Source organism: Cucurbita maxima, unplaced genomic scaffold (assembly GCF_002738345.1).
Source record: "Cucurbita maxima cultivar Rimu unplaced genomic scaffold, Cmax_1.0 Cma_Scf00022, whole genome shotgun sequence".
NCBI lineage: Eukaryota > Viridiplantae > Streptophyta > Magnoliopsida > Cucurbitales > Cucurbitaceae > Cucurbita > Cucurbita maxima.
Genome location: NW_019272038.1, coordinates 3,613,502 through 3,625,242, shown reverse-complemented (window position 1 = coordinate 3,625,242; position 11,741 = coordinate 3,613,502).

Below are 11,741 nucleotides of genomic sequence, written 5' to 3'. Positions count from 1 at the left end.
GGTTTCTACACCCTTCTAAATAGTGTTTTGTTCTCTTCTCGAATCCGTAAAGGTTTGGGAAGGTTTCCTCACCCGTGTTTTATTCTTTTCTCCAACAGGGAAGATTTCCCTCTCAATTAATGTAGACATCACAATAAATTTTGAGAAAATTGAAGAATGGATTCCAAAAATATTTCAAGATTTGTAACTTTGATGAATTGTCTTAGCCTTATAGCTTATTTAAGCTAGTAATTTGTTTTTTTTGGTAATTATCTTATATTTTCCTTTAATTATTTTATTATAGATATCCTTTCATTATTTTTTTTTTGCAACCCTATGTATTTATAGCTTTAATTTCATAGTATAATAAAGTTATTTAATACTTTATAATTACTACAGCTATCCTAATAACCTTTTTATTTGTGTTCCATAAATTTAATTCAATTTAATAGATAAACACATAAAATACGAATTTTATTAAAAAAAAAAAAAAAGAGAGAAAAATGAGAATTTCTAAATTGCATGGAATACTGAAGCAGAAATCAAAACTAGAAAACAAAGGAGACAGGTAAAGAATGAGAATAAGAGACCGGTTAAGAATAATGACTCACAGCTATGGTACAATATTGTCCATTTGAGCATAGACTCTCTCTTGGCTTTGTTTTGGGCTTCCCCAAAAGCGTGGTAGAATGGAGATAGCCTGAAGGAGCTACTTTCGAAGTAATAGAAAGAAAAGCAATGACTGGAGTGGGAGAGTCAAAGTCGAAAAGAGGATTCCTCACTTCTTTCTCTCATTCAAAACCGTGCATGAGACTTTCATCTGGCACAGCTCCTAAGCTAAGTGATAAAAGAAAGAAGAATTCATCTTCTTTCCTTTTTTTATTACATTCCTCGCGTGACTCAATCCCAACAATCTTCAATAATAGCACACAAACTAAATAAAATAATAATATACAAAATTAGAAAAAAAAAACGTAAAAATATATAAAAAAATATAAAAAAAATGTAAATATTAAGATTCGAAGGTACGCATGCATATTGTTTGAAGAGTCTCAAAACCACTCTCTAACAACAATTTCATATTTACATTAATATAATAAAATAATATTTTTCAGTTTTGTTAAATGCCCATTTTTTTCTCCCAAATCAAATTTATTGGGTTCCAGAAAATTAATCTAACCTAAATAGATGGGTACTTCTAACCATATAATTATTAATATTCATTTTTGTAATATAAGCATTGAGAAAATATATATTAAATATTAATTTGATAATGTAATTTGCAATTCAATTTTGTATTGACTTAATTAATTATCACTATTTTTAAATTGAAATTTGTTAATCCATGGGTTGAATAAAAAATAATTTTACCATTTTTCAACATGGTGTAAAAGAAAAAATTTCATTAACCGAGAAAATTAATTTACCATTTTGACCCACCTTATTTGATTTATCATCACACTAATGCCTTGAGAAAACTCTTCAAGTAACTGTCTTACCAAGTGATTGTAAGACCTCCATAATTAGGTTGCATTTGATTTTCACCGCTAGGAATTTACTTACCATATTTACTTTTCTTAAGTTTACCATTTAAGTATAAAATCGTTTTTGTACTATGAATGGTTTGACACCGAAAATTTAATATTTAAATTTTAAAAATATATGGACTAAATTATTATAAATGAAATTACTAAATTAAAATATTACCACATGACCTTTATAAATTGGATGCATGAGAATGATTTAGAGTAATAATTATAATGTGACGATTATATTAAATAATTTTCACCATTTGCCACCTGTATATTTATTTAATTATAATGTTTCATTTATGATTATTGCAACCATTCTTTTTAGTTTCCAAATTTGTAAGTAATGTTTCCAAATTTGTAAGTAATGTATTTTAGTGTCTAAATGATGTATAAAAGTTAAGTTAATTAAGTTAATTATTGTCATTAATTCTTTTTTATAAGGCTGTTAAAAAACCATTCTTACAGATATTATCATTTTTGAATGTTTACTTTCCAACTTAAAATTTTTAAAATACGTATGTTACGGAAAGGTTTCCATCCCTTATAAAAATGTTTTATTTTCCTCTCCAACCGACGTGAGATCTCACAATCCACCTCCTTTCAGGGCCCAACGTTCTTGCTGGCATTTGTTCTCCATTCCATGTGAGATCTTACCCCTTTCGTGGCACAGCATCCTCGCTGCATTCGTTCTACTCTCCAATCGATGTGGGATCTCACAATCCACCTTCTTTACAAAAAAAGTGAAGATTCAAGAAACGGACCATGGGAGACACGGTGGGCTTGTTCAATTTACTTAAATAAAATATTCCCACAAGAAACATTCCTCGTGAATAGTTGTAAATAAGCATATCACAATCATTCAATAGTACAGTTTCATGTGAAACAAATTAAACAAACTTCATCCTGACTTCCGTGCTCAATTTCTTGAATCTTTACAAAAAGAAGTGAAGATTCAAGAAACAGAGCATGAGAGACACGATGGGCTTGTTCAATTTGCTTAAATAAAATATTTCTACAAGAAACTGTCTTCGTGAATGGTATGTGTACAATAAATAACCAATGTTTGGAAAGAGACACTTCACACGCACTAGAAATATGCAACAAATTCGAGCAACCAAATTTACAAGTAAAAAACATCATTCAAATCATGGAAAATTATATAATTGAAAATCAACCAAATTTATAAGTAAAAATACATCATTCAAATAACAGAAAATTATATAATTGAAAATCATTTGTTTGTAGCTTCTACTCCCTCTGATTTTTTTGTAGCAAAATAAGTAAACACTCCTAAAATAATAAATAAGTTGAATTTGAGTACACTAAATGTTGATTTCTTAAAATAATCCACTTAAAATGAAAATAATATGCTTTATAAATAACAAATTCATAATAAAAAAATAATAAAATAATAGAAAACTCGATAATAAAAAATCAGAAAGTGTAATAAAAATAAAATAATAGCAAACGTTAATCAAAGATCAAGTTAAACAAACTTCATTCTGACTTCTATGCTCCATTTCTTGAATGTTAAAAAAAAAGGTGAAGATTCAAGAAACGGACCATGGGAGACACGGTGGGCTTGTTCAATTTACTTAAATAAAATATTCCTACACGAAACATTCCTCGTGAATAGTTGTAAATAAGCATATCACAATCATTCACTAGAACAGTTTCATGTGAAACAAATTAAACAAACTTCATCTTGACTTCCGTGCTCAGTTTCTTGAATTTTCACAAAAAGATGTGAAGATTCAAAAAACAGAGCATGGGAGACACGATGGGCTTGTTCACTTTGCTTAAATAAAATATTCTTACAAGAAACGGTCCTCGTGAATGGTTGTGAATCATATCACAATCATTCAAAGACTAAAATAATGTGTACAATAAATAACCAATGTTTGAAAAGAGACACTTCCCTCGCACTAGAAATATGCAACAAATTCGAGCAACCAAATTTATAAGTAAAAAAAATCTTTGGAATCATGAAAAATTATATAATTGAAAATCAACCTAAAAAAAACATCATTCAAATAACAGGAAATTATATAATTGAAAATCATTTGTTTATATGTATCTTCTACTCCATATGATTTATGATAGCAAAATAAGTAAACAATCCTAAAATAATAAATAAGTTAAACCGAGTATACTAAAGGTTGATTTCTTAAAATAATCCACTTAAAATGAAAATAATATGCTTTATAAATAACAAATTCATAATAAAAAATCATAAAATAATAGCAAACTCGATAATAAAAATTCAGAAAGTGTAAAAAAAAAAAAAAATAGCAAACATTAATCAAAGATCAAGTTAAAAAATTCATTCTGACTTCTGTGCTCCATTTCTTGAATCTTTAAAAAGAGAAGTGATGATTCAAGAAACGGACCATGGGAGACACGGTGGGCTTGTTCAATTTACTTAAATAAAATATTTCTACACGAAACATTCCTCGTGAATAGTTGTAAATAAGCATATAACAATCATTCACTAGAACAGTTTCATGTGAAACAAATTAAACAAACTTCATCTTGACTTCCGTGCTCAGTTTCTTGAATCTTCACAAAAAGATGTGAAGATTCAAAAAACAGAGCATGGGAGACACCATGGGCTTGTTCACTTTGCTTAAATAAATAATTCCTACAAGAAACGGTCCTCGTGAATGGTTGTGAATCATATCACAATCATTCAAAGACTAAAATAATGTGTACAATAAATAACCAATGTTCGGAAAGAGACACTTCACTCGCACTAGAAATATGCAACAAATTCGAGCAACAAATTCGAGCAACCAAATTTATAAGTAAAAAAAATCATTGGAATCATGGAAAATTATATAATTGAAAATCAACCAAATTTATAGGTAAAAAAACATCATTCGAATAACAGGAAATTATATAATTGAAAATCATTTGTTTGTATGTACCTTCTACTCCCTATGATTTCTAGCAAAATAAGTAAACACTCCTAAAATAATAAATAAGTTAAACGGAGTATACTAAATGTTTATTTCTTAAAATAATCCACTTAAAATGAAAATAATATGCTTTATAAATAACAAATTCATTATAAAAAAAATCATAAAATAATAGCAAACTCGATAATAAAAAATCAGAAAGTGTAAGACACGATGGACTTGTTCAATTTGTTTAAATAAAATATTCATACAAGAAATGGTCCTCGTGAATGGTTGTGAATCATATCACAATCATTCAATGATTAAAATAATGTGTACAATAAATAACCAATATTTGAGAAGAGACATTTCCCTCACACTAGAAATATGCAACAAATTCGAGCAGCGAAATTTATAAGTAAAAAACATCATTCGAATCATGGAAAATTATATAATTGAAAATCAACTAAATTTATAAGTAAAAAAACATCATTCAAATATTATGAAATTATATAATTGAAAATCATTTGTTTGTATGGAAAATTATATAATTGAAAATCAAGCAAATTTATAAGTAAAAAAACATCATTCAAATATTAGGAAATTATATAATTGAAAATCATTTGTTTGTATGTATTATAGGATTTATGGTAGCAAAATAAGTAAACAATCCAAAATAATGAGTATACTAAATGTTAATTTCTTAAAATAATTCACTTATAATGTGCTTTTAAAAAAAAATCATAATAAAAAAACATAAAATAATAGCAAACTCATAATAAAAAATCAGAAAGTGTAATAAAAAAAAATAATAGCAAATGTTAATAAAAGATCAAATTAAATAATAGCAAACGTCAATATATATATTTGAATTTTTCAAATTAAATATATTTTATACTTTATTTTAAATTATTTCAATTATGGATTAATGGTTGGACTTCTTTACTTTGATGAGAATGAAAAAGGAACGGAGATTCAAGAAATAAAACATGTAAGTCATGATGACGTTTGTTCAATTTGTTTAAATAAAATATTTCTACAAGAAACGGTACTTGTGAATGGTTGTGAATAAACATATCACAATCATTCACTAGAATAGTTTCTTCCAGAGATATCTTATTTAAGTAAATTAAACAACGTTATCGTAACTCCCATGCTCAATTTCCTTAATCTTTACTTTTTTTCACTACTATCGGAATACAAGTAAGTAATGATTGAAATAATGTATCTAACAAATAACTAATGTTTGAAAATAGACACTTGGCTCAATCAAGAAACATGTAACTAATTTCGAGCAACTAAATTAGTAAAAAAAAAAATCATTCCAATAAAAGAAAATTATATAATTAAAAAAAATTATATAATTGAAAATCATTTCCGCAGCTTCCTATAATTTCTCATCACAAAACAAATAAGCACTCACATTAAATAGATAATAAATGGAGTCCTAAAAAATCAATAATTCATGAAATAAAAATAATATACTTGAATTGTTTAATACGTTTCTGTTTCAAAACAACTCAAATATATAACTAAATCATAATCATTCGACCTATCATAAATCTTATTCAAACCCGAATTAAATAAAATAATAAAGAAATAGGAAAATGATAAAAGAATAGCGATAATAAAAAATAAAAAATCAGAAAAAGGATAACAAAATAATATAAAATAATATAAAAAGTCGTAACAAAAATATATATATAATATAAAAGAAGGGTAAAATTAGGTTTTAAATTAATGAAAGCTAATTATTTGAAAATACTCAAAACCAACCATGAATCAATATTTATGATAATACAATAAAAATATTGATAAAAGCAAATTCTTTTCTAGCCCTCCCAAAACTTGAACCAAACTTATTCAATTCAGAAAATTATTCAAACCCAACTCGAAATACATTGAATGTACATCCCTCACAATAACACAATCAAATAAAAAAATGGATGGGTGCTTTTAAATGACTCTGACCTTACACTATTAATATTCATTCTCAAACATAGAAACCTATCATAATGAAAAGAAAACCACTTACTTTTTTTTTTTTTTTTTTGCAGAAATTGTAAATACTTTTGTGTATTACAATCTTTTTCGATATAACTCAATTGCAAAGATTGTGGTAGTCTAAATTAAACACTTCCATACCGGTATTGGAAGAAGAATTTCTAGAAGAAGAATTTCAAAATTATGAAATACAATTTTGTAGCAAAATAAGTAAATACTCCTAAAATAATAAATAAGTTGAATTTGAGTACACTAAATGCTGATTTCTTAAAATAATCCACTTAAAATGAAAATAATATGTTTTATAAATAACAAAATCATAATAAAAAATTATAAAGTAATAGCAAACTCGATAATAAAAAATCAGAAAGTGTAATAAAAAAAAAATAGCAAATGTTAAACAAAGATCAAGTTAAACAAACTTTATTCTGACTTCCGTGCGTCATTTCTTGAATCTTTACAAAAAAAAAAGTGAAGATTCAAAAAATGGACCATGGGAGACACGGTGAGCTTGTTCAATTTACTTAAATAAAATATTCTTACATGAAACATTCCTCGTGAATAGTTGTAAATAAGCATATCACAATCATTCATTAGAACAGTTTCATGTGAAACAAATTAAACAAACTTCATCTTGACTTCCGTGCTCAGTTTCTTGAATCTTCACAAAAAGAAGTGAAGATTCAAGAAACGGAGCATGGGAGACACGATGAGATTGTTCACTTTGCTTTAATATAATATTCCTACAAGAAACGGTTCTCGTGAATGGTTGTGAATCATATCACAATTATTCAAAGACTTAATAACCAATGTTTGAAAAGAGACACTTCCCTCGCACTAGAAATATGCAACAAATTCGAGCAACCAAATTTATAAGTAAAAAAAATCATTCGAATCATGGAAAATTATATGATTGAAAATCAACCAAATTTATAGGTAAAAAAACATCATTCAAATAACATGAAATTATATAATTGAAAATCATTTCTACTCCATATGATTTATGGTAGCAAAATAAGTAAACACTCCTAAAATAATAAATAAGTTAAACGGAGTATACCAAATGTTGATTTTTTAAAATAATTCACTTAAAATGAAAATAATATGCTTTATAAATAACAAATTCATAATAAAAAATCATAAAATAATAGCAAACTCGGTAATAAAAATTCAGAAAGTGTAATAAAAAAAATAATAGCAAAAGTTAATCAAAGATAAACTTAAACAAACGACTTCCGTGCTCCATTCCTTGAATCTTTATAAAAAGAAATGAAGATTCAAGAAACGGACCATGCAAGACATAGTGGGCTTGTTCAATTTACTTAGATAGAATATTTCTACACGAAACATTCCTCGTGAATAATTGTAAATATAAGCATATCACAATCATTCACTAAACAGTTTCATGTGAAACAAATTAAACAAACTTCATCCTGACTTCCGTGCTCGGTTTCTTGAATCTTCACAAAAAGAAGAAGTGAAGATTCAAAAAACAGAGCATGGGAGACACGATGGGCTTGTTCACTTTGCTTAAATAAAATATTCCTACAAGAAACGGTCCTCGTGAATGGTTGTGAATCATATCACAATCATTCAAAGACTAAAATAATGTGTACAATAAATAACCAATGTTTGAAAAGAGACACTCCACTCGCACTAGAAATATGCAACAAATTCGAGCAACCAAATTTATAAGTAAAAAAAATCATTGGAATCATGGAAAATTATATAATTGAAAATCAACTAAATTTATAGGTAAAAAAACATCATTCAAATAACAGAAAATTATATAATTGAAAATCATTTGTTTGTATGTACCTTCTACTCTATATGATTTCTGGTAGCAAAATAAGTAAACACTCCTAAAATAATAAATAAGTTAAACGGAGTATACTAAATGTTGATTTCTTAAAATAATCCACTTAAAATGAAAATAATATGCTTTATAAATAACAAATTCATAATAAAAAATCATAAAATAATAGCAAACTCGATAATAAAAAATAAGAAAGTGTAATAAAAAAAATAATAGCAAACGTTAATCAAAGATCAAGTTAAACAAACTTCATTCTCACTTCTGTGCTCCATTTCTTGAATCTTTAAAAAAAGAAGTGAAGATTCAAGAAACGGACCATCGGAGACACGGTGGGCTTGTTCAATTTACTTAAATAGAATATTCCTACACGAAACATTCCTCGTGAATAGTTGTAAATATAAACATATCACAATCATTCACTAGAACAGTTTCATGTGAAACAAATTAAACAAACTTCATCTTGACTTCCGTGCTCAGTTTCTTGAATCTTCACAAAAAGATGTGAAGATTCAAAAAACAGAGCATGGGAGACACGATGGGCTTGTTCACTTTGCTTAAATAAAATATTCTTACAAGAAACGGTCATCGTGAATGGTTGTGAATCATATCACAATCATTCAAAGACTAAAATAATGTGTACAATAAATAACAAATGTTTGAAAAGAGACACTTCTCTCGCAGTAGAAATATGCAATAAATTCGAGCAACCAAATCAAAATAATATACTTGAATTGTTTAATATGTTTATGTTTTAAAACGACTCAAATATATAACTAAATCATAATCATTCAACCTATCATAAATCTTATTCAAACCCGAACTAAATAAAATAATAAAGCAATAGGAAAATGATAAAAGAATAGCGATAATAAAAAATAAAAATCAGAAAAAGGATAACAAAATGAAATAAAATAATATAAAAAGTCGTAACAAAAATATATATATAATATAAAAAAAAAAGGGTAAAGTTAGGTTTTAAATTAATGCAAACTAATTATTTGAAAATACTCAAAACCAACCCTGAATCATTATTTATGATAATACAATAAAAATATTGGTAAAAACGAATTCTTTTCTAGCCCTCCCAAAACTTGAACCAAACTTATTTAATTTCAGAAAATTAATCAAACCCAACTCGAAATGCATTAAATGTACATCCCTCACAATAACACAATCAAATAAAAAAATGGATGAGTGCTTTTAAATGATTCCGACCTTACACTATAATATTCATTCTCAAACATGGAAACGTATGATAATGAAAAGAAAACCACTTACCTTTTTTTTGCAGAAATTGTAGATACTTTTGTGTATTGTACATCTTTTTCGATATAACTCAATTGCAAAGATTGTGGTAGTCTAAATTAAACACTTCCATACCGGTATTGGAGGGAGAATTTCAAAATTATGGAATACAATTTTGTCAACCCAATAATATTATTTATAGAATTTTAAAAAATCTTAACAAAATAATTATTTGAATTAAATGTTATTCAAATTTTAAATTTTTAGAATCTTATAAAAAAAACAATATATTTGAATTATAATATTTTATTTCTAAGTCTATATATTTAACTAATTTAAATCTTATTTTAAATTTTATATATTTAATTAATTTAAATTTTATTCAAATTTAGTTAAATGTTTTATAAATTTTAAATTTAAAGAATTCTAACAAAAATGATATAATATCTTATTTCAATTATATACCTTTAACTAATTTAAATCTTATTTAAATTTTGATTTTAAAGAACCTTATCAAAATAATATATTAGAATATCGATGAATTAAGATATAATATCTTATTTCAATATTATATATTTAACTAATTTAATTTTTATTCAAATTTTAGAAACTTTTTCGATTTTAAATAGAAGAATCTTAACAAAATAATATATTTAAATATCTAATATATTAACTCAATGATCATTCCCTAAATTAGATTATTTACTCTCTAGGCAAAGTATAAATTGGTTTGGAATAATGAGATTTTTATGATACGAGAAGGTTTCTACACCCTTTTAAATAGTGTTTTGTTCTCTTCTCGAATCCGTAAAGGTTTGGGAAGGTTTCCTCACCCGTGTTTTATTCTTTTCTCCAGAAGATTTCCCTCTCAATTAATGTAGACATCACAATAAATTTTGAGAAAATTGAAGAATGGATACCAAAAATATTTCAAGATTTGTAACTTTGATGAATTGTCTTATAACTTATTTAAGATAGTAATTTGTTTTTTATTTTTGGTAATTATCTTATATTTTCCTTTAATCATTTAATTATAGATATCCTTTCATTATTTTTTTTTGCAACCCTATGTATTTATAGCTTTAATTTCATAGTATAATAAAGTTATTTTATACTTTAGCTATCCTAATAACCTTTTTATTACATAAAATACGACTTTTATTAAAAAAAAAAAAAGAGAAAAATGAGGATTTCTAAATTGCATGGGACTCTGAAGCAGAAATCAAAACTAGAAAACAAAGGAGAATGTGAATGAGAGACCGGTTAAGAACTCATCTTCTTTCCTTTTTTTATTACCTTCCTCGCGTGAATCAATCCCAATAATCTTCAATAATAGCACACTGAAACTAAATAAAATAATAATATACAAAATTAGAAAAAAAAAGCGTAAAAATATAAAAAAAAATATATAAAAAAATGTAAATATTAAAATTCAAAGGTATGCATGCATATTGTTTGAAGAGTCTCAAAACCAACAACAATTTCATATTTACATTAATATAATAAAATAATATTTTTCAGTTTTGTTAAATGCCCATTTTTTTCTCCCAAATCAAATTTATTGGGTTTCAAAAAATTAACCTAACCTAACTCGAAACATTATTAATGTGCCGCTGTGACAATTACACAATCAAATAAAAAAACACACAAATACAAAAATAGATGGGTACTTCTAAACAACTCACCATATAACTATTAATATTCATTTTTGTAATATAAGTATTGAGAAAATATATATTAAATATTAATTTGATAATGTAATTGCAATTCAATTTTGTATTGACTTAATTAATTATCATTATTTTTAAATTGAAATTTGTTAATCCATGGGTTGAATAAAAAATAATTTTACCATTTTTCAACATGGTGGAAAAGAAAAAATTTCATTAACTGAGAAAATTAATTTATCATTTTGACCCACCTTGTTTGATTTATCATCACACTAATGCCTCGAGAAAACTCTCCAAGTAACTGTCTTAGCTAGTGATTGTAAGACCTCCATAATTAGGTTGCATTTGATTTTCACCGCTAAGAATTTACTTACCATATTTACTTTTCCTAAGTTTATCATTTAAGTATAAAATCGTTTTTGTACTATGAATGGTTTGACACCGAAAATTTAATATTTAAATTTTAAAAATATATGGACTAAATTATTATAAATAAAATTACTAAATTAAAATATTACCACATGACCTTTATATATTGGATGCATGAGAATGATTTAGAGAGTAATAATTATAATGTGACGATTATATTAAATAATTT